This window comes from Pteropus medius, unplaced genomic scaffold (assembly GCF_902729225.1).
Source record: "Pteropus medius unplaced genomic scaffold, Ma_sr-lr_union100, whole genome shotgun sequence".
Taxonomy (NCBI): domain Eukaryota; kingdom Metazoa; phylum Chordata; class Mammalia; order Chiroptera; family Pteropodidae; genus Pteropus; species Pteropus medius.
Genome location: NW_024351730.1, coordinates 9,203,359 through 9,228,019, shown reverse-complemented (window position 1 = coordinate 9,228,019; position 24,661 = coordinate 9,203,359). Strand labels below are relative to the sequence as shown.

The 24,661-nt window shown below is 38.3% G+C and overlaps 2 pseudogenes; both read right to left on the bottom strand.

The window, feature by feature from the left end:
• Nucleotides 1–3,403: 3,403 nt before the first annotated feature.
• Nucleotides 3,404–3,522, bottom strand: LOC120588578 (uncharacterized; annotated as a pseudogene).
• Nucleotides 3,523–5,676: 2,154 nt separating this feature from the next.
• LOC120588623 (uncharacterized) lies at nucleotides 5,677–5,792 on the bottom strand (annotated as a pseudogene).
• Between the last annotated feature and the right edge of the window lie 18,869 nt (nucleotides 5,793–24,661).

Sequence of the window (24,661 nt, the reverse complement as noted above, 5' to 3'; positions counted from 1 at the left end):
CAGCTAACCACTCATTTTGAGGCATTTTTTAAAAAATACAATTATTTCGACATTCAATTAATGAATATTTTGTATTGAATATCTAATCTATTTGTGCCAAAAGCAAACCCCGCAACAACTCGAAGTAAAAACATAAGACAAAAAAGACAATCAAACAATCAAGGAATCAGAGAGAGAAAATAATAAGGGATAGGTAAAGCCCTACTGTGTTATTAAAAATAAGTCATCAGAGAGCCAAAATATGAACAGTTTCCTGGGGTCACACAGAGCTGGACGCATCAAACGATTATGAAATAGGTCCTCCCTGATGGCAGGGATTGGATCTTATTTGTATGTAGCTCTCCAGCACCCAGCTTACTGCCCAGCACGTAGCAGATGCCCAGACAAATTTGTCCTCTTTCAGTGTCATAAGCCATTGCAGGACACTTAAATATAGTTGAGACCTGTGAGTGAAGTCGCTGCTTACTAGCTCCATTATCAATAGGGCATAGGGTACTAATAGAGTTGTTTTTCATCCAAAAATTATCATGTCTGTGTAATTGATGGAGGTCTGCTGGTGCCAAAGCGTGACTTTGAAGTATTTTGCCCTGTGTTCTATTCTCTCTCCCTCAATATACGTACATATAATTCTTTAATGTGAACAACTGATACTTTTTAACCTATTGGTATGGCTCTGTAAAAGAACCTCAAACTCCCTCTCTCCAACCCTTACTACCACTTTGTCACTCTCTCTCCCCTCACTGATGGCTGGAGTGAGCACTTATTCTTAGGGACAAACTTTTGTTAAGTAACTGGTAGCCCCTGGAAACTGAATGTTCAATGAGCAAATGGCCCCAGGATCTTGCTGTGGTAACCAACTGGACAAACCTGATTAGTCAAGAGAATCATGGGTTTCCTATTACAAAGACGAACTCATTTTTAATGATCAAATGAAAATGCAAATTTAGGGAAAACAAATAGGGTTTTTTGGAGGACAATAGCACTCAGGGGATATTGTTGTCACTGTGGTTTCCTGAGGAAAGAGCCTCTATTTTGCTTGCAAGAAAAATTTCAATTCTAATTATTCAAACTGATATCCCACAGATCTTTTATGAAAATTGAGGTAAATCCAGAATAAAGGGCAGGAACTGGGGTTTTCATTTTGGAAAACGGGAGAGGTCAGGAACCTGTAGCTAGTTCTGATAAAGAGGATTCTTGGGTGGCTGGATTCAAGTTACAGAACCTTGTCCAGTAAACTTGAGTAAGAATACTTCCTCTGCCAACTCACTTTTTCTTAAAGCAGTTAAATAAGCCCTTTCCTAAGTAAAAGCCCTTATGTTACACCCAATGTAATGTGAAACATGAAGATGAAAAGTGTGTTTTTGAAATTACTGAATGAGGTGGTCTTTGAAAAATTGTTGCATATTTTGTGACAATTATTATTATAAGCATTAATAACTAAGATCTCCTAATAGATATATCAATTATCTATTGTCACAATAATTTTCCATAACAAAATACTATAAAACTCTCACTGCATACAAAAATAAACACTTATCTAACTCATGAATAGGCAAATATGTGAAAAGATTTTTCTTAAAACAATGAAAAGCTATGCAGTCTTTTCTCTAAACAGGACTGCTGACTTCCAAGTCTTGTCCAATTGCTCACTTCCATGAAAATCATTTTCATTAGACATGAAATTTTATAAAAATATGTATGTTTTCCATGCTTTCCTTTTCCTGTAAAGGCCGAGAATCTTAAAATAACACATCTGAGCTCCATGCTGACATATAAATGTGGCAAAACAAATCCTCGGGCTATCTTTGATAGAGAGCTAATCCCGTAGCTCAGGGTTTTCCTTCACCAGAAACAATAAGTGCTATCTTACCTGTTTCACTAAACAGTGAATGTGAGGGAGTGGGCTATGCTGAATTGTGATGAAAAATTCTACTAAGCATGAAATATTTCCAGAAACAATTCTTTTTCGTTTCCAGTGTAAGGTACTAATATATTTGAGGTATAGTAGTATTTCAAGTGCCATTTTTAAAATTAATTTTTAATTTTGAAGTTTTAGATTTACAGAAAAATTGTGAGGATAGTACAGAGAATTCCCACACACCTCCCCCAACATACACACACAATTTACCCTTATTTACGTCTTACATTTCTGCGATACATTTGTCACAATAAATTAGCTAATATTAATATACTATAATTAACTAATTCATGTTTTATTCAGATTTCTTCATTTTCCCCCTAATGTCTTTTTTCTGTTCAAGGATCTCATCCAGAATCCCGTATAACGTTGTCATTATGCCTCCTTAGGCTCCTCTTGTCTGTCAGTTTCTCAAACTTTCCTTCTTTTTGATGATCTTGTAAATTTTGAGGATTACTGGGCAGATATTTTGTAGAATGTCCCTCAAAAAAAATTGGTGTGTTTCTCATGCTTAGATTAGGGTTGTTTTTTGTTGGTGGTGTTTCAGAGAAAGAAAAACACAGAGGTAAAATGCTACTCTGATAAAATATCATTGTTTTAATTCCATTTTTCTTTTTTTAAGGTGGTTTTGAACATGTAGAAAACAATATGTACAAAAAATAAATTTCAAAGGAATAAATAAAAATATTATAAGAAGTTATCTCAGGATACAGTAATTATTGGATATGTATACTTTCTACTTTTTGCTTATCTGTGTTTTCTAAATGTGCTTTTAAATTAGAAAAAAAAATGTTTTTACATCCGTTTTTGGAGTTGTCTACACCTGTCTGAAAAAGTACTTAGCTGTCTGAGATATACAAGCTCTTCCCAGGGCTGATAAAAATAAGGAAGTATTTGAAGGTCTCCCATGTCACAGGGAGGATAGTCAGAATAAGTCTTTAGTTCATTTTACAGCAGTTTCTTGGTCAATCCCTACTCTTGAAAGAAAGCAAGAGGGAAGTCTGGAAGGGGAAGGAGAAGATGAAGAATTAGTCCAAAAGAATCGTTCTTATTTCAAGCATGTATGCTCCAAAAGAGCTCAGATTTCTCTTCTCTGTCTTTCTCTCTGTGTCTGCCTTTGTCTGTCTCTGTCTCTTCCTCCTATTTTTCATTCATTCATCAGTTTGTTTCTCGAATGCACTGAAATTGAGAAGGACATCAAAAGACATCCTATTCCCAAGGCGCTTGCTTTCTAGTGGGGTAAGGGTATCTGAAAACAAATATTCTGTTAGGTGGTGATAAATGCCATGAAGAAAAATAAAACAGGGATAAAATTGAAGAAGAAAAGAGAATTCGCTATTTTAGAGAGGGGGGTCAGGGGAAGCCTCTCTGATGATGATCTTGAACAGGAATTTGGGATCCAGACAGAGAAAATGGCAACTGCAAGGGCCCTGAGATAAAATTTGAGGTCATTTTTAAATTTTTTTTTTTATTATTATTATTTAATGCCTACACCGCCTGGTCTTCCTAGGTGGTCTCCCATCCAAATACTAACCAGGCCCAACCCTGCTTAGCTATCAAGATCAGAGGAGATCAGGCACATTCAGGGTTGTATGGCCATAGATCATGGTCTGTGGCTCCACTGGGGCATGAACCCAGGACCTTCTGTATGTAAAGCAGATGTGCTAACCACTACACTATGGAACCATGTGCAGAATTGAGGTCTTAAAGGTGTGCTTGGGTGATGTTAGTGCCAGATCTTGTAGAGCTTTTTAGACCTATCTATGCAAGGGTTTTATTCTGTTAGATGGGAAACCATTGGTGGGTTTTCAGTTGAACAGTGACATGATCTGAACTAGGTATTTTAAAAATCACTCTGGCCTCTGCTTAGCGATGTGATTGGGGGTAGAGAGCTGAAGTGGGGGATGGCAAGGCAGAAATATTTGTTGAGATACCATTGCATTAGTTATGGCAAGAAGAGATGATGAATTAGAATAAGGTAGTAGCAGTGGATGCAGAAAGAAGTAGGTAGATTCCAGGTATAATTTGAAGGAATAGACAAAGGGATATATTAATTTATTGAATATGAGATGCGAGAGAATTTCTAGGTTTCACAGACATGCATATAAAACTATTTTGAAGCAAAAACAAAAATCAAAAAACAAACAAAAAAAACACCAAAAAACAATAAAACAAAAAACTTCACCTAAGTTTTCAGCGTTTGAATTAGTGGAGATTTGACAAATTCTCATATATACCCTCTCTCTTTGAAGAGATAATGGAAAGGAAAAGAAAGCTTTACAAATTATTTTTCAATTCTCTCTCCCATTCTTCTTGCCCAAGAGCCATATATTTGTGTTTAAACATGCTTATATTCTTGCTTAATTCATACTGTTATTTTATGTAAATTTGGATTTCTAATTTACCAAGAAGAGATATTGACTCAGAGATCTCATTTTGTTTCTTACTCAACACTATATTTTTAGTATCTATTCATGTTGCTGTTTGTACATCTAGTTCACAGCTTTTATTTATTAATATTCTACAGTATCTATAATATTACTGATGAATATTTAGGTTGCCTACAAGTTTGTGCAATTATAACATCAATTCTAAGAATATTCTTTTTTCCCCTCTTCTTTCCCTTTTATTTATTCAATTACTTATATAGATCAACAAGAACTCATATATTCTTTTTTTAATAACTTTTTAAAAATTAAGTTTATATAATTTTCAGGTGTACATTATAATTTGACATCTGTATATTCCATTTTGTGTTTACCACCCAACATCCAGTTTCTTTCAGCTACATATATTTGATCCCCTTTACCCACTTCACCCTCCCCCTAACCTCCTATATTTGACCTCCTTAACCATCTACCTACCTCCTCTTCCCTCACTCCCTACCCTCTGGTAATCACTAATCTATAGTCCACGTTCATGAATCTCTGTTTGTTTGTCCTGTTCATTTGTTGCTTTTAGGTCTATATACCACATGTAAGTGATATCATGTGATTTTTAACTTTTTCTGTCTGGCTTATTTAGCTTAGCATGATTATCTCGAGGTCCATTCATGTTGTCGCAAATGGCAGTATTTCATCTCTTCTTATAGCTGAATAATATTCCATTGTATATATGTACCACAGCTTCTTTAGCCAATCATCTATTGTAAGCCACTTCAGTTGTTTCCATATCCTGGCCACTGTGAATAACGCTGCTATGAACATCGGTGTGCAAATATCTTTTCTGATATGGGTTTTCAAGTCTTTGGGGTAAATACCCAGGAGAGAGATTGCTGGATCATATGGTAGATCAATTCATAGTTTTTTAAGGAAACTCCATACTGTTTTCGATAGTGGCTGTACCAATTTGCAGTCCCACCAGCAGTGTATGAGGGTTCCTTTTTCTCCACATCCTCTCCAACATTTGTTAATACTTGTACTGTTCATTATAGCCATTCAAACAGATATAAGATGGTATCTCATTGTGGTTTTGATTTGCATTTCCCTAATAGCTAGAGATGTTGAGCGCCTTTTCAAATATTTGTTGGCCATTTGTATAGCCTCTATGGAGAAGTGTCTGTTCAGGTTCTGTGCCCATTTTTTGATTGGATCGTTTGTTTTTTGTTGTTGTTGTTATTGAATCGTATGAGTTCTTTGTATATTTTGGATATTAGGCCCTTATCGGAATTGTTGCTTGCAGATATATTTTCCCATTCAATGGCTGTCTCTTTACCTTGTTGATGATTTCTTTTGCAAAGCAGAAGCTTTTTATTTTTAAGTCTACAGCACCCAGTCCCCAGCAGTCTCCCATCCAAGTACTAACCAGGTCCAATCCTGCTTAGCTTCCAGGATCAGATGAGATCGAGTGTGTTCATGGTGGTATGGCCGTAGACTGAGCAGAAGCTTTTTAGTTTGATGTAGTCCCACTCGTTTATTTTAGCTTTTACTTCTCTTGCTTTTGAGATCAAACTCATAATTTCCTCTTTAAGTCCAAGATCCTTGAGTTTAGTTCCTATGTTCTCTTCTATGCATTTTATTGTTTCAGGTCTTATATTCAGGTCCTTAATCCATTTTGAGTTAATTTTGGTGTGTGGTGATAGATAATAGTCTAATTTTCATTCTTTAGCAGGTTGCTTTCCAGTTTTCCCAGCACCATTTATTGAAGATATTTTCCTTTCTATACTGTATGTTTTTGGCTTTTTTTTTTTAAAATTATTTGCCCATATAAATATGGGTTTACTCTAGGACTCTCGATTCTGTTCCACTGGTCCATGTGTCTGTTTTTCTGCCAATACCATGCCATTTTGATTACTGTTACTTTGTAGCATAATTTGAAGTCAGTCAAAGTGATGCCTCTAGCCTCATTCTTTTTTCTCAGGACGGCTTTGGCAATTCGGGGTCTTTCATGCTTTCATACAAACCTGATGATGTTTTATTCCATTTCTTTCAAAAAATTCCGATGGGATTTTGATGGAGATTGCATTAAATCTGTACAATGCTTAAAGTAATATGGTCATATTAACTATGTTGATTCTTCCAATCCAAGAACACAGAATATCTTTCCATTTCTCTGTATCTTCTTCAGTTTCTTTTAATAGGGTCTTATAGTTTTCATTATATAAGTTCTTCACATGTTTCGTTAAACAATTTCCTAAGTATTTTATTCTTTTTGTTGCAATTGCAAAAGGAATTATTTTTTCCTCTTCTTTTTCTGACACTTCATTATTAGAGTGTAGGAACACTATGGATTTTTGAACATTGGTTTTGTATCGAGAAACTTTACAGTATTTGCTTATTGTTTCTATTAGTGTTCTTATGGAGTCTTTAGTGTTTTCTATATAGAGAATCATGTCATTCACAAATAGTGACAGTTTGACTTTTTCATGTCCTATTTAGATGCCTTTTATATCTTTCTCTTGTCTGATTGCACTTGCTAGGACTCCAATGTTGCATTGAATAACAGTGGCGATACTGGACAGCCTTGCCTTGTTCCTGATCTTAGAGGGAAGGTTTTTAGTTTTTCACCATTAAGCATAATGTTGGCTGTGGTTTTGTCATATATGGCCTTTATTATGTTAAGGTATTTTCTTTCTTTACCAATTTTGTGAAGTGTTTTGATCATAAATGGATGCTATATCCTGTTGTAGGCTTTTTGTGCATCTATTGATATGATCATATGATTCTTAATTTTTTAATTTGTTTATGTGGTATATCACATTAATCGATTTGCGTATGTGGAACCATCCCTGTACCCCTGGGATGAAGCCCACTTGATTGTGGTGTATAATCGTTTTAATATGTTGCTGTGTTCAGTTTGTTAGTATCTTATTTAAGATTTTTGTATCTGTATTTATGGGAGATATTGGTCTGTAGTTTTCTCTTCTTTGTGTTATCCTTACCAGGTTTTGGTATCAGACTAATACTGGCCTCATAAAATGATTTAGAAAGTATTGCCTCCTTTTCAATTTTTTGGAAGAGTTTAAGGAGAATAGGTATTAAATCTTTTTTGAATGTTTGATAGAATTCACTTGTGAAGCCATCGGGTCCTGGACTTTTACTTTTGGGGAGGTTTTTGATGATTATTTCAATTTCCATACTGCTAATCGGTCTATTTAGATTTTCCATTTCTTCTTGATTCAGTCGAGGAAGGTTGTATATTTCTAAGTACTGGTCCATTTGTTCCAGGTTATTAAATTTGGTGTTATATACTTTTTCATAGTATTCTTGTATGATCCTTTGTATTTCTGCGATATCAGTAGTAATTTCCCCTCTTTCATCCCTGATTTTTTTGTTTGTGTCCTTTCTCTTTTTTCTTTAGTGAGTTTAGCCGGGGATTTGTCAATTTTATTAAACTTCTCAAAGAACCAGTTTTTTTGTTGTATTTATTTTTTCTATTTTTTTGTTTCAATTTCATTTATTTCTACTCTAATTTTGATTATTTCTTTCCTTCTGTTGACTTTAAGCTTCATTTTTTCTTCCTTTTCTAGCTTTTTAAGATGAAGCGTTAGGTCGTTTATTTGGGCTCGTTCTTGTTTTTGGAGTTAGGCCTGTAATGATGTGAACTTTCCTCTTATGACCGCTTTTGCCATGTCCCAAAGTTTTGATATGTTGTACTATCATTATCATTTGTTTCTATGTGTCTCTTGATCTCTCTTTTTATTTCTTCTCTGACCCAATTATTCTTCAGTAGCATGTTGCTTAATCTCCACATATTTGTGGTTATTCCTGGTTTCTTTTTACAGTTGATCTCTAGTTTCAGAGCATTATGATCAGAGAATATGGTTCATATAATTTCAACCCTCTTATATTTGTAGAGACTATCTCTGTGTCTGGTATGTGGTCAATTCTTGAGAATATTCCATGTGCACTAGAGAAGAATGAATAAGCAGCTGTTTGGAGATGAAAGACTCTGTAAATGTCAATTATGTCCAGTTGGTCTAATGTGTCATTTAAGGATGTTATTTCCTTATTGATTTTCTGTTTGGATGATCTGTCCATATCTGACATTGGGTATTTAGGTCCCCTACTACAATTAGTGTTTTGGTCTGTTTCTCCCTTTAGTTCTGTTAATAATTGCTTTACATATTTCAGGTCTCCCTGATTGGGAGCATAGATATTAATAAGTGTTATGTCTTCTTGGCGCATGATTTCCTTTATCACTATGAAGTGTCCCTCAATATCTTTCTTTACCTTTTTTATTTTGAAGTCTATTTTGTCTGATAGTACTGCTACTTCTGCTTTTCTCTGAATGTCATTTGCTTGAAATATCATTTTTCACTCTTTCACTTTGAGTCTATATTTGTCTTTAGAGCTGAGACGTGTCTCCTGGAGGAAGTATATAGTTGGGTTTTGTTTTTTGATCCATTCTGCAACTCTGTATCTTTTTATTGAGTTCAGTCCATTTACATTTAAGGTGATTATTGAAATATGAGGTCTTCTTATAGCCATTTTATCTTTTGCTTTCTGGTAGCTCAGTGTTTCCATTGCTTCCTTGTCCTTGTGTTTTTGTTTTCTTTATTTTGGTTGGCTTTTGTGGGTTTTCCCTCTGGTCCTTCTTGCTTTATGTTATATACTTCAGTTCTGAATCTTTGGTATGTGGTTACCATTACGAATATATAAAAGATAGTTATATATATAAAGTCGTCATTTTCTTCTGCGCTTGCCTTATCTCCATTTCCCTTTGCGAATTTGGATGGTTAAATCCTCCCTCTTTCAGTCACTGTTATCTCAATTTGTCTATATGTATGCTGAACAGTCATTACTATCTTGTTACAGCAATTCTCTTCTCATTATTTAAGCTTATAGTGCCCTGTTCTTAGTAAGGGTTGCATTCCTCTGCTTCTATTTGCTTGATAGTCACTTTACCTGTAATTATGGTGGGTTTTTTGTTTTTTGTTTTTTGTCATTTTGTTTTAGGTGAGCTGTCCTCTTTCAGTATTTCTCATAGTGCAGGCCTTATAGTAAAGAATTCTCTCAATTTTTGTATGTCTGGAAAGGTCTTAATTTCTCTTTCGTATCTAAAGGAGAGCTTAGCTGGATACATTATTCTAGACTGGTAGCTCTTTTCACTTAATAGTTTAAATATTTGATTCCATTCTCTTCTGGCTTATAAGATTTACTCTGAGAAGTCCTTTATAAGTTATCATTTTCTTCTCCCTCGCTGCCCTGAGAATTCTGTCCTTGTTGTTGATTTTTGATAATTTTAATACAATGTGTCTTGGTGAAGGCCTTTTTAGGTTGAGATAATTGGGTGTTCTGCTGACTTTTTGAATTCCAAGCTCCAGCTCATTCCTTAGAGTTGAGAAATTCTTCTCAACTATTTGTCTGAAAATGCTTTCTAGTCCCTGCTCCATTTCTTTGCCTTCAATAATGCCCATTATTCTTATGTTTCCTCTCCTGATGGTATCAGCTAGTTCTTGTATTTTTCTTTTATTATTTTTCATTCTTCAGTTTCTCTCTTCTTCCTTCTGATTTATTTCTAGATTTCTGTCTTCAATATCACTGATCCTTTCCTCCATTTGTCAACTCTATTTCCCAAGCTTGCTATTTCATTTTTCAACTCTTGCTTTTTTTATCTCCAGAAGATCTATTCTGTTCTTTTTGAGGGTTTCAATCTCCTTGCTCTGCTTATCTAGTTTTTTCAGTTCCTGAAATTGTTGATACGACTCATTTCAGAACTCACTGAGTTTTTCAGAAGTACCATCCTGAATTCTCTGTCATTTAAGTCACATATTTCCATGTCTGTAAGCTTATTTTCTGGAGATTTTTCTCTTTCTTTCTGAGATGCCTTGTCACCTTGGTTGTTCATGGTGTTTAATGGACTATTTCTCTGCCTGGGCATTAATGGAAATGTATTCTGCTTTTTTTCCAGAAATAATATTTATTATATAAAGATATCTCTTTAGCCTGCTGCAAATAAGGCACTTTTCTTTTGGTTTCCAGTAGGTGGCATCCAAGCCTCTTGAATCCCTGCTTTATATAAAGCCTTAATAATGCCTTTTTATTTTCTCATAGATATTTAATCACGCTCATTACCCTGTTTCAGTCCCTGTCAGTATTAGCAACAGTTTCGGTAGCATTTGCTCAGATTACCCTGGGGCTCTGCAGTGATCAGTCTCAGAGGGTATAGGGGGAAGGGCCCTCTGGGTTGAGGGTTGGGGGCTGTAGCTCAGCCTCAGTTTTGCAACCGTGGCCTATAAAAATCAACTGTTGTTCCTCTGCCGTCTGCTTCTCTGCTTTCTGCCCTAATTACAGACCCCTGCCACAGGCTGAGTGGAACTCACAACCCTCCTAGACAGGGCTGTTTAGGGAACCCGCCGCACTTCTCCTCTTCCCCTCCCCCTACAGAGAGCTCCAGAGGCTGTGAGAGGCAGTTTCTTTATTTCTCCCAGTCCACCGCCCTACACCTGGGGTTCTGACCTGTGGTAGCTCTTATGCGCAGATCTGGTGTACAGTTTGGATTTTTTTTGTTGAGTTTTAGATGTTCAGCTTATTGTTGTTTCAAGGGGAGAGATCTAGGGACGTCTCTCACTCCACCATGTTTCTCCAAACCTCAGTTCCCACAAGGAAGGGCACAACACTCAAGGTCAGTACCAGAGTTGATCAGGAGGCAGAGGGAGCAAGAATATTGTTATATAGATTATATTATGGACCTCTTTGTGGGTATCTCTGTGACAAGATGATTCTAGTTTCCTATTCACATCCTTTACTTTTTTCCATTTTAGGAGTTCCTCATAATTCAAATATTAATCGCTGTCGGTTTAAAACATTGCATTTATTTCCAGATAGTCGCCCATATGTTAACTTTATCTGTAGTTTGCTTTATTTAAACTAAAACCTTTCATTTTAATGTGATCAAGTGATCTGTTGTATTTTAAAAATTCTTTAAGTGTATAGAGTTGAGAAGAATCTTAAGAAAAGATTTAGATAGAAGGTAGGAATACGACACACAAAAAAATGAGCATGCTTAACACTGGCAGATTGCATTTCCAGAGAATGGAGCGCAATGTGAAAACATCAGTGTTGCATGTTTCTTCCACTTATGGAGCTGTGTTCCACACCTGCTCATCTTCCTCCCCCTCCACACTTTCTCCTTGAGAGGTCATATGCTCCGCTCTCTTCTCCAAGCACTATAATTGAGAGAACTCCTGCCTTTAGGAGACTCTAGCCAAGATCTCTTTTTAAATTTCTGACTCGCATTTTCAATTGCCTGATTTGGGTGACATATAAATGTGTGAGTTTCATCTGCCTGTCATTTCTTCTTTCTTCTAACAAACAGAATAGAATTCTAATGGCAAAAACTAATTACCAACTTTTTTCTGAACAAGAATTCTCTTAAGCCTTACAATAACCTTATGAGGTAGACTTTTTTATTATTCTCATTTTATAGATGAGAAAACGGAAGTTCAGAGAATTAAGTGACTTGTCCAAGATGATATGACTAGTAAGTTGTAGAGCTGGAATATACCTTTTATCTGTGGGGATCCTATTTGATGTATTAGGGAGTGGAGTTGATGTACCCCCAGACCCTGGTACATGATTTCTGCAGGCATGGGCATCCAAACTGGACTACGTAATCCAAACTGGACCAAAGTCTTTCATGCCTGGGAAAATGTTCTATTTCTGCTAATCATTCTAAGATAGTGTGTGTGGGTCCTAGGGGCCATCATATTCTCCACATAAAAAAATCCGACAAGGAAGAAAGTGGTTGATACCTGATGACATCATTTGATGTCATCAAATGATGAAATAATGAAGCTTCCTTACCCAACCATAATGGAAGCTATTATGAACCTGGATATTTTAGTTTTATGGCCTACAAGCACTTTTGTCAAATTCCTAGCTACTATCATCATTTAAAGACCTTTTCTCTAATGAGGGAAATTCCCACATTATCAATTCAGCCTTGTCAATGTGCAAATTTTCCCCATTGTCATTCATACAAATTCAGAACCCAAAATTCAGAATCCACATTTCCAGTTCCTTGGCAACTAGGATGCAAACATGACCCAGCCTCTGGTAGTCATCTGACTGTCTACACACAGGATTCCATTTTTGCTAGTGCAAATGGCAGCCTGTGTGTCCAGCTTTCAAGAGTAGCAGAGTTACAAGGACAAGTTCTTGATGCAAAAGTAGCCTGGGTGCTGGGGGAGTAGCACCAGCTGCAGAAAGGAAGGTTCCTTTCATTTCCTATTTGGCAGCAGCAATAATGGCAAAGGTAGCTGCCTTATAAGGTCAGTTCTGTGGAAAGGTTTGGGGCATTTGCTCATAAAAACTTAGACTTGAATCTGTTTCCCATGTCTTCTAACAATTCTGAGTAATGACCAATATCCTCTAATAAATCACATTTCCACGTAAACTAAGCAAAATGATTTCTGTTTTTTTTCAACTAAAGAACTCTGACTGATACACCCAGTCATAAAACATAAGGTCCATGAGAAAAGGAGCCAAATCTCTCATTTGTCATTTAATCCACAGCACATGATACAGTGTTTGACACATAATAGGTGAATAATAAATCATAGAATACAACTACAATTATATTGCTATTTTGCTCACAGTCTTTACGAAAAAAAAAAAGAGAGAAATTGCACACAATCCCATCACCAGAGATAACGACTGATAAACCTTCAGCAACTCAACCACTAAATTGTTTTCTCTATAAATATATAGTTAAAGAAAGAGAAGATTTTTAAAGAAAGATTTTATTATGAAATACATATTGTTTTTAAACTACTCTTTTTCTTTCTTACTTATTTTTTAAAAACTCAATATATCATAGGCATTATTCCATGTCAAGTTTTACCCACATCATCATTCTTATTAGCCAATGATTAGAGGTATTGTATTGTTTGAACAAGCTATAATAAACCAATTTCCCATTTTTGGATTTTTAAGTTAGTTCATATGCAACATATGCATTTTACATACAATTTATATATTAAACATACATTTTATATATTAAATTATTATATATGCAGGTATACATATTATGTACAATTATGTAATAATCAATGCTCTTAAAGGACTATCTTTCACTATATTTATCTACTCACTTGATTGGAACCTTCTCTCACTCTCTATCTCGCCACAAGAACTGCCCCCATTCCTACACCTTGTACTCTAAATCGCTGAAATCGAAGCAGCAAAAATTAGAAGCATATCAAATTATCTACATTAAATATTAAAGGTCTTGGGATTTGTTTATTTGCTTGCTTATGTGTTTATTTATTTATTTATTCATTTATTTTGCTAGATTTGTGAAAAACAAAATTCATTACGTTTTTAAGCCTAGATTTTGTATTATGTTTTCAGAGTCAAACAAGAAGTTTTCCCTCAGGTGAGTTTTTTAAAAGCCACCTTACTTTTGCATGTAGTGACACATTCTAGGTTATTAGATATAATGAACCATGCACTGTGAGAAAACCCTGAATCAAAAAAAAAAAAAAAAGAATCTGGCAAAGAAGAAATGTCTGCAGGTTGCTGGGAACTGGGTTTGATAAGTGAGACCTGCCAATTTTGCTATTTCATGAATAGCATAAAATCTCATCGGGTACTGAAGATCTCCCTCAAGGCGGGTGGGGAGAGACGGTCCCGCTAGCGGTTAGCAAACATGCATTTCCAATTTAGGGCACCTGTGGTTAATTGCATTTTTTTGTCTCAGGGACAGCTTTTTCTGGCTCCTCCCCAGAAATGTATTATCCTCTCAAAGATACCTCGGTATAAATAATAGAATAATTGTAAAAATGAACAAATGTACTTCTCTGCAGTCGAGTGGTTGCCATGGCAATGAGTGAATCACCAGTATACATTTCCTATGAGCCAGCCACTCGGTGAAGGACCCAAGTCTGTATCTCTTAACCAGAGGCTGCCTCTGCAGCTGAGCTTGTGAAGCCCTATTTTCACGAAGCTAGAGGACACTCAAACCTATCAGAAAAGAGCTGCCCACCTTCTAAATCACAGATCTTTCCCTTCTTTCTCTGTAATCCTGCTCGAACTGCACACGCAATAGATTTCTTAATGAAGTCAGCAGAGAAGTGATTCATATACCAGCTCTAAGTGTTCATTAGAAATATTGGTACTAATGAACTAAGATAATTTATTTGAAACATGCCCTTAAAAATCACTCTTCTTTCTGTTTCCAGATTAGTGAACTGTTTTCCTTTTAAGCAACAGAGAAAGCTCTCCACATATTGTCATCTGTTATATATTTAGGGGCCAGTTTTATATTCTATTTTTATGTTCTGCATCTTCCTTTCTTCTCTACTTCTTCAAATTCCTCTTCTTTCTAAGGATTTGCTTCCACATCAGCAGGTGACATCCAAAATATATATTGAGGAAATCATTGTTATCAGGATTCTTAACAGATACAGCCAGAGAAAAACCAATGGAGGCAAAAGCTTGGGATGGGGAGAGTGGGAAGGCCAATGCCAGTCATACTAGACATTTGGGTTATGTCTGATAACCGTGGAGGGGGGTCCATGCATACTAAAACCCCAGAGTCTCCCAGCCAAATTAGCCTTTGATCTCTGGCCAACTCAGAATCTTTCTTCCCTGACTCCATCTCAACTGTAAGGCTTTTAATGGTAAAATGTCTCATGTCAGGAAGACCCTTGATTGGTTCTGGATAAGCATCTAGTCCTTGCACTGTCCATTCGCCACCACCAAGAGGATGGAGGGGACTCATTCCTCCAGCCTTTGGGGATCTTGGACCCCTTTGAATCTGAAGATTGCTAAAAACTTTGTCCCTAGAAAAGTGCACATGCATACACACACAAGCACAATTTCACTAAACTTTTGTTACAATTTCAGAGGATTCATGGATTCCCATTGAAGCCCAGGATAGGAATCACAGAGCAAAATGTATGAGACAGGAGGAAAGGCTACGACCCCAGATCCTGGCATCTAGTTTTCTGTCCTATAGTCACTTCATCCATGAGTGCTGATTCAACACTTCTTTGATGCCTAATCTCTGGCTAGATGCTTTGAAATGGAATACAATTGAAAAAGGAGATATAATCCTTGTTCTGGAGGATTTTGTAGCTCAATGAGGGGGATGGGAAAGGCAAATATCTGAACAAGCAAATGGAAAATAACACAGAAGGGTAAAAAGAGAAAAAGACAAGTCACACACATACCCAGAGGTGCACGTGCACCTGTGCGTGCGCACATGTGCGCACACACATGCACACACTCTACTTAAAGGAAGAGACTTTGTGGGCTGGAATTAATCATAGAAGGGCTTCCTAAAAGAAGCAATTGTTGGATAAAAATCCAAATTACAGATTGCATCAGGCCACAATGGGAAGGAAATTAGAAACTTTCAAAGAAGTTGGACTCTCTGGGGTTAATGGTGCTATGGGTATGTTTGCTTCCTTATCAATGCCAGTGTTAAAATTTCCCACATCCGGAACTGGCAAGGAGAAATGATAAACAGTTTATAGGAAAGGAAGAACTTTTCCACTTGCCAAAACTGGTGTGGTTCTGCCTATTCTCTCGCCGTTTTTTAAATGTTGTGGAAAAGCAAGTGTCAAGAAGCTATTTCTTTGTCACACTGAGCAAAGTTACTCAAGAGAATGGCTCTGTTATGGGAAGAGTTCATGAAAGTATTTCTTAGGCAGGGAGAAAAATAACAAAAGGATTTTTTCAAACTTAAAATATTTATATGAACAGGAATACTGTACTATATCAATCAAATGCTATGCAAGCCTGCAAATCTGGGCAATCTTCCTCGGGACTGTGCCTTGGCCAAGCAGCTGAGCTATGGAAAGATGAGTTTATATAAAAATGAGTAACCAGCACTTGATTATCCATATGTAACCATCATGAGAATGAAGGTCTTGCACATGAAGTACGTGCCACTGGCTTTCCAAAACAACAGGAAAGGATGTATACTTTAGATAGCATGTTCTGGTTTCCATCATTTTTTTTAAAGATTTTAATACAACTGTCTGGGCTGACCAAATGATTTAGACAAATCTAATCATGGTTGTAAAAAAAAAAAATCATTGCATTTTGGAGTTTCACTCTAAGTTTACATAGCTTAAGTTCAGAAAATGATATTTAAGAAGCATGAAGTTTTCATAGACACAGATGCAAGAACACACCTAATTTAAATTTCTCTGAGGTGACAACTTGGTCCCAAATTGTGTGGGCTAAAGGCACCCTTAATAGCTACAGGAATAACTCAAAATATCATGTGGAAGCAAAGTGAGAAAGTGAACATTATATTAGAACTTGAACTTCTTTATTTTTTAATCTGATTTTTAAAAGGATGACATTATTGCTGAACAAGGACATTATAAATTGGAAAACGAGGCTCCTAACTACTGCATAAATGTTCCTACTTGGTTTTGCATTTAACTGAAATAATTTGAAATTGTTTACTAATTATTTGAGGAAAGGAAGTAGAAAATGGTTAGAAAACCCTTTTATTAGTCACCAACTGATTCATTCCTGCTATTCAGTAGCTCAATGATGACGTCCCAACTACCAGATCAAGTAGGTTTTTGCCATTCTCTTTCTACCCAAAACTTCTGTAGCAACTGGCACTACTTCTCAAATCTACTTCTCAGAGTCTGTAATGCAATACTCTTTATTGTCTCCTACTTTTTTATCCAGTCTTTATCTTTTCTCCATCCCTTAGCTCTTCTTCCTATGTCCTTCCTTCTCCTCTCAAATGGTAGTCTTCATCTAAGTTTCCATTTGTGATCCTTTTCTCTTCTTGTTCTATAAACTTTCCAAGGTTGATTTTAACTAGTTCATGATTTTAATCATCACTTATAGGCCAAGATTTCCAAAACTCTACTCCAGCCAACTTTCTCTCCTAAGAATTAGGCCTAAATATTCATTTTCCGCATGAGACCTTATGCCACTCAATGAGAGCATAAGCCACTCAAATTCAATACATTTAGAATAAACTCATTATCTTCACCCTTAAATTTGCCATTCCCCTTGTACTTCCTTCTTTGGTTAATATTACCATCCACTCACTCATTCAACAAATACATGTTAAGCACCTACTATGTGCTAGGTACTGTTCTAGGTACTTGGGATACATCAATGTACAAATCAAGACCCTTGCCCTCATGGAGCTGATACTCCAGTGGAGTATCCCAAGTAACTCAGGCAAAAGCCTTGGAACGTGTCCCTGATATTCCCTCTACAGTGCCATTGTCTTATGAAGGTTATTTTCATCTCTTCCTATGTCTTACCATAGGCTCATAACAGACTCCTGTCTCCTCCTACTTCACTCTCTTTCTAAATTACCAAGTGGCTCAGAGCATCAGAGGCTTTTCATTGCCTACAGGATAAATCCGAAGTTAGCCTTGTGCAGCCTAGCTTCTCTCTTCCCATCGCTCATATCCTACTCACGTGGCACCTTGTGTACTATTTCCCAAACATATCAAATCTTTCCCCACTTCTGTGTCTCCTTTGGACCAGGGACAATGTCCCATCACCATTTCCTTTCCTAACACAGAAGTAAATAATCACAAAAATAGTTACTGTGTATTAACTGCCAGAAACAGTGGTAAACACTTTACTTGCACTTATATCCATACAACAATCCTGTGAGGTAGGTAGTATGATTATTAACTCTGTTTTACAGAAGAAACTGACTCTCGAAGATATTAAATAACTTGCCCATGTTACACAGCTATAAGATATTCTAAAGCACCTCTGCTCTCTGTGCAGACTTAACTGCCCCCGTTCCTGGCAATTTGCTCATATTAGGGTTTCATTAAATTCTAATCAAACAAATTTTTGCTCTCATATCTGCATCTTTTGTTGGAATCTGCCTACAACACCTTAGGAAGTGAATAAGGAATAAATACATTCTAATCAAAATTAATTTAATTAACAGGAGTATCTTAGCACACTCTAAATCTCAGAATTACAGTTCTTTCAAGGTTGGTGTAAAGTTTTCTTTTCTTCTCTCTCTCATTGTTTTCTTAACTTTAGAGTCTGCCTTGGAAGATCGTGATGGTCAAAAGTCAGAAAGATGGAGATGAAAAGGATAGAGGGCCTCTCAGAGACAGAAGGTGATCCCATCCGATGCCCTAAGAAAAACTGTACGCCTGTCTCTCGGCCCACATGAATCTTCTCCCTTTGCCTTGGCTTCTCTCCACTTTCTAGTCTGGCTAGGGTGACAATAACTATGAGCAAAAATGACAAGGAAAAGATGTGAGCTCCCCAAATCCTAGTTCTGGAAGCCCAGGACCCACCAACAATTTAGAAAAGCCCTCTGGGAAATTTTCCAGGTGATAGATTTTCTGTGGTAATCTCAAATCTAAATATTTTGTTCTGTTTTTACTCACTGTAACCCAGCATTTTATTCTAACGTTATGAAGTTTCCCATGTCCCATGAGCAAGTTAGAGGGCAGAGTTACCCTTTACCATTTCCCTGTGTGAGGGTTGGTGGCAACACCAGACAGACAGGCTCAGAGGGAAGGGGCTTCCAGTTCATAACCCAAGCTGTCGTGTGTGGGTCCACATAACTGGGACAGAGATGAGGGGCCACAGGCTAAGGAGTGCCTGTGACACAATGATTAGGTACTGAGGGCAGTGGTTCCCTGTGCTAGGGCAAGGGTAAGGATGAGGGGACCTGTGTCTGTTTTTTCCCTCTTCATCTAAGTAATGTCTGCAAACTACAATGGAGCTTAAGAGAGAGGTCTCCTCCACTTTACCATGCTCCTACAGGCTAGAAATGAGGCTGGAGCCAGCATGGAGGCACTAGACCTCAGGGAATGGCTTCGTCCTTGCCTGCAGTCAGGAAGGAGGGAAAGGTGCAGTCAGCCCTCGCCTCATGAACTGGGGGTCCGAAGGTCAACCAGCAGGTTAGGGTAATTGGTGTGAGCTCTGATCTGTAGCACACTTGAGCCTCTCTGGAAATGTGTCCTTACCAATGGCTCTGAGGTATAGCCCCTCTTTTCTAAAATAGTCATCCCCAACATGGAAGGAATAAAATACTAATCTCGTCTCACCAGCCTTCAGCCTTCCCCAACTTATAACCTCATTCCTACCCTGGCCAAGCCCACTCTCCCTGCTTGAAGAAGGAAGGGGACATCTGATTGTTTTAGGGGAGCGTGTACAACAAAGGCAGTAGCAGTGGGAGGGGAGCGTGGAGGAGGCCCTCCCTTCCAGCAGAACTCTGAGAGTGCGCCCCAAGGTACTGCCATGCCTCCTTTCTGCCCATGTTGTCCTCTTAGAGCAGCCAGCCCAGCATTTCCGTGGCCCTGGTTCAGACCAGGCTCACTGGCCCTCAGTGCAGTGGGACTGAACCCAGCTCTACCACACAGACATCTTTACTTCACAGAGGAGGAGGGCAAGGAGGTGCAGGAGAGGCAGCTAGCAGCCCTGAATGACCCAGAAGAGGAGGTGACAGGGACTGGGATAGAAATGTGCCGGCACCACCGCTCTAGAAGGCAGGCAGGCCCAGGTGAAGCTCGAAAGGTAAGAGAAGTCCTTATATTTGTCATTCACAAATAATCTCATTTCATTCTTATGTTGTTACCCCCATTTCATAGACTAGGGAATTAAGGCTTTTAGAAGTTGAATATTGATGTTTGACAGGGCACTATGAGCTCCTAGGCCCCAGTTTCTTCCCCAGTCACTAAACAGGCCTCTAGTATATCCTAGCTTTCGTATTCCATGATGCTGAGACCTTTATAGAGACCATGTCATGCCATCATTTCTACCACACTTGTGTGCACAATCCTTGAAATCATATTTGTGAGGTCATGCCTTCTGCCTCTGCCAGTGACAGACAGGCCCCAGAGTAGGTTTCCCAGAAGGCACTTCTCAAGGTGGGCCTGCTCGGAGGTCAAGAAGGTAACCTCCATGACGGAAGTTACCAACATACACAGTGTCCATTTACCACTTTACTAGACCTCCTTTAGGCCCTGGGACAGAAATTCAAACTAGTTTTAATGAAGGGAAAAAACAGAGAAAGAAAGAGAGAAAGTCAGGTGATTGTGGCCTCAGGAGACATCGCAGGCAACTAACATCTGATTTCGAAGAAATGATGCAGGCATGTATGGGTAAAATAAATATTGGGGCTGGTAATACTTAGATTCTACAAGACTTGTTTTGGGCTGGGATGGCGGGTAAAGAGGGTGTTAACAGAACAGTAAAAACTTCAGCTATATTTTTCTGATGATCTTTCAGTTTCCAAAGCGTTACATATGGTGTACAGTTTTAGATACTCCCCAACTTTATTAAAAAACTAGCTGGCTGGGACCCTCTGGCTACCCTGACATTCAAGGGAGCCCTGTCTCAGGTCAGGGTTGCCTTAGGCCCTGTGAGAATCAGACTCAACATTACCTTTTTTCACTTCAATTTTTTATGAACATCATGATGCCGATTTTTAATATAGATCTTTTTATGATGAGTTTGAAGGTGGCAGAGTGATTTTATGAGGCCAAACCTAGTTACTATGTATGTAATTCATTGGAGCTTTTAAGATGTAGAAATTTGATTGCCTGCCTAATGTGGGGACTTTTTATTGCACATCCAAGTTTGTTTATGAAATTCTCTGGCACCTGATAATACTGCTATATAAAACAGGGAGTGTTTATGTGACCTTGTGGTGGTAGTGGTTAGGGTTTGGGGGTCTCTTCTCTCAAACATTTGCTTGATATAGAATATGCAATGACTCCACATGAAGACAGTGTAATTTGATACAGAAGAGGCTTATCAGCTCCATAAGCACAGTTGACTGGGAAGGTGGGTACCACGTCTTTCTCTTTCAAAAAATCCAGGCATCCTATGCTCACTACACCACATGGCAGGCCTGCCTCCTTCTGAATCATGGAGGACCCCACGGAGGAGGTGGGTACAGAAGAGCGAGTGAACTGTCCAAATGGGCAAACCCGAGAACATCAGTCAGACTGTCATGATGGAAGCTGTAGGCAGGTTTTCAAGGGTCCGCCAGGCATATCACTGCCAGAATTCCCAGTGAGGGCAGATGGCCCTCAGAGAAGGCACGTTCCAAAGCTCTGACCCCTCTCTGTAATAAAATGTCAGCTACCATTACTTGGGTGCCCTGGCTATTTCCTGGACACTGTGTTTAATGCATTGTAAGCACTTTCTCATCTAAAACTTACGGCAGTCTTTTCAAAATGGGAAACTGAGGCTGCTTAAGGCTACACAGTGTTTGTGCTTCTAACTACTAACACTTCATTAATCTGGTCTCATGATACCAAATAACAACCTGGTTATTGGTCTTCTTCAAACTCAATATGTCTACAATCAAAGTCACCACCATTCCCTCAAATTTGACAATTTCTTGTGACTTGCCTATACAGTTCATGATAACACCCATTTCCTCATCATTATCTCAATTCAGGCCCTTACCAAAGTTTTGATTTTTATAATCACCTCCTTATCAATCTCCCTACCACCAGTCTCTCTGCTCTCATCCATCTTCTATGCCTCAGTTTGCTTAATCTTAATGCATCGTGTAACTGTGCGATGGCCTTACCCTACTTTCTTCACGGACAGTCAGTATAGTGTGACAGAAGAGGCATGAGGTCTAACACCAGGCAGTCCCAGGTATAACCCTCAGCTCTGCCCTTTATTACCAGATGACTTTTGAGCCTCACGTTCCTCACTATAGGCCTGCTAATCTCTGAGGGTTGGTGTGAAGATAAAACACAGTTGACTCTTAAGAGTTTGAACTGCATGGGTCTACTTATGTGTGGATTGTTTTCAATAAATATCTATACTATTTTTGCTCCCTAGTTGAGAGTCCACAGTTCTGGAGGTCCTGCATGTATTGATCCACTCCATTTTATATAGGAGACTTGAACATCTGTGGATTTTGATATCTCCAGGGTGTCCTGGAACCAATCTCTCACAATACCAAGGGACAATTTAAGTTTTTAGGGAGTCAAAGTTATATACACATTTTCAATTGCCCAAGAAGGTCAATGTTCCTAACCCCCATGTTAAGGGTCATTTGTATATTAATATGTGTAAGATATCTAACATAGGCCTTGACCTTAAATGGTTAGTGCTTCATAAATATTACTTCACATCCTTTCGAAGAGCCTTCCCTGTCCTGTAAATAAATCTGATCCCAGAAACTACAATATGCTTTCCTCCTTCCTTCGCTTCTGACTACTGCTCACCTACACAAAGCCTAGTTCAGCTAAACTCTACGTGAACCTTTCACTTTCTTTCCCCATCACCTTTGCACATGCCATTTCCCACGCAGTCCATTTTCCCCACACTCAGGGCAATGGGGAGGCTGCCTCCTCCGTCTGCGCTGCTGGACTTTTCTCTCCAGGGGGCGCTCTTCTCAGATGCCACAGAACAGGTTTGAATCCTTCATTTAGGCACTAACGCCTACATATTTGAATTTATGATATTTTCCCTGCATCTCTGTATTATCTCTCTAAATATAGTACAAGCACCTTGAGAGCAGGGGCCAGGCTTCCACATCTTTCTCTGTTTCCCACGCTACCTTTTTTGTCTTCTTGCACTGAAGTAGTGCCAATTACTGATTGAAAGGCCAAAATCATGTGTGAGATGGATCTTATGGAGTGTGAGTGTGTCCAGGTGTGTTCCGCTCCCCCTTTGCTATGCTGGATCTGCCTGTGGCACCCGAGTTCTTGAGCTCTCCCCAAGGGAAAGACCCTGTCTGCTGCTTGCTTGGCCTATCATACAGATAGATGTTGAAATAAATGATGGGTTGATGATGATAGCCTTCACTAGAACTTAAAAAATAATGAGTTATTGCTACCCTGGTTCTCATCTCTCAAATAACATCTTTACAGTCCCTGCTAGGCCCCTGGTAATGAATTTCTTCAGTGTCCAAAGCAGTACTGTAGGAATTAATCACTCTGCTTGTCCTCTAGGTTCAGTGAAATGCTGCTGGAAGCTCAGAAGTAGTATCTGTTTTATTCTTTTTCTATCCCTTATCTCTCCTGCCATATTGTAGATCACCTGAGCACCAAGGTCACAGTTTATATATCATCCTATCTTCTACCAGGGTTAGCACAGTGCTTTGCATGTAGTTAGTATCCTGTGGTTGTCATCCTAGTCAAATATGGCCTTCCTGAAATTGCACTGAAATTCTGCCCCCTCTTAGAAATGCACTGCCAGCTCCATAGAGAATGGGTGGGGTGAGCGAACGGTGTGCTCTGTGATTGGTGGACACAGTGGTGAGTGTCACTTCCAGACTGAAGCACTTATTTGCTGGTGTGAAACCATCTACAGCTCTCTTTTCCCTCTGGCCATGGATACAACAACATATCAGGTGATTGGCTGCGCCATCTCCCAGGTCACTGAGTGACTTCAGTGACCAGAGTCCTATTGCCAACCCTCAGTGGGTACAAACAAATGAACAAGAAATAAACCTTAGATGTTTTAAACTAGTGAGATTTAGAGATTGTTATTGCAGTAAACCTGGCTGATCTCTGTCAGTATCCTCAAGAAGTGTTTATTGGAGGGAAAAAAAGAAATTTGGGGTAGAATGTAGTACATTTATCTGTTTTGTAAAGTCTTTTATAACAGTCATGGAAGAAATTCATGTTAAGAAGGCTATTCGCTGCAGTGCCTGCTTCTTTCCAGAGTTGGCATTAAAATTCCATACCATCAAGTCAAGCGATTAGACAGGGCAGCAGCTGGACTCATCAAAAACATAACACAGTAGTTAGCCCTTATCTGTTGGGGGATACATTAAAAGACCCCCAGTGAACGCCTGAAACTGAAGATAGTACAGAACCTTATATATACTGGCTTTTCCTATGCATTCATATCTATGATAGAATTTAATTTATAAATTAGGCACAGTAAGATTAACAGCAATAACTGATAATAAAATAAAATGATTAAAACAATATACTATAATTAGTTGTGTAAATGGCTTTTGGGCCATTATTAAGTAAAATAAGGGATACTCGAACAGAGCATTGCAATACCACGACAGCCTATCTGATAACCAAGACAGCTGCTAAAGGACGAATGGGTAGGTAGTGTACACAGTGCAGATACACTGGACGAAGGGACAATTCATGTTCCGGGTGGGGTGGAGTGGAGCGGGACAGCGTGAGATATCAGCACTCTATTCAGAATTTAAAACTTCTGAATTCTTTATATCTGGAATTTCCCATTTAATGTTTTCGGACCATGGTTGATCACGGATAACTGAAACTGTGGAAAGCAGAACTGCAAATAAGGGGGACAACAGGGCTAGTGTTTTGTCATTGAATTGTCCTTTATCGAATGCTTACTATATCTCAAGCATTGTACTGAAGGC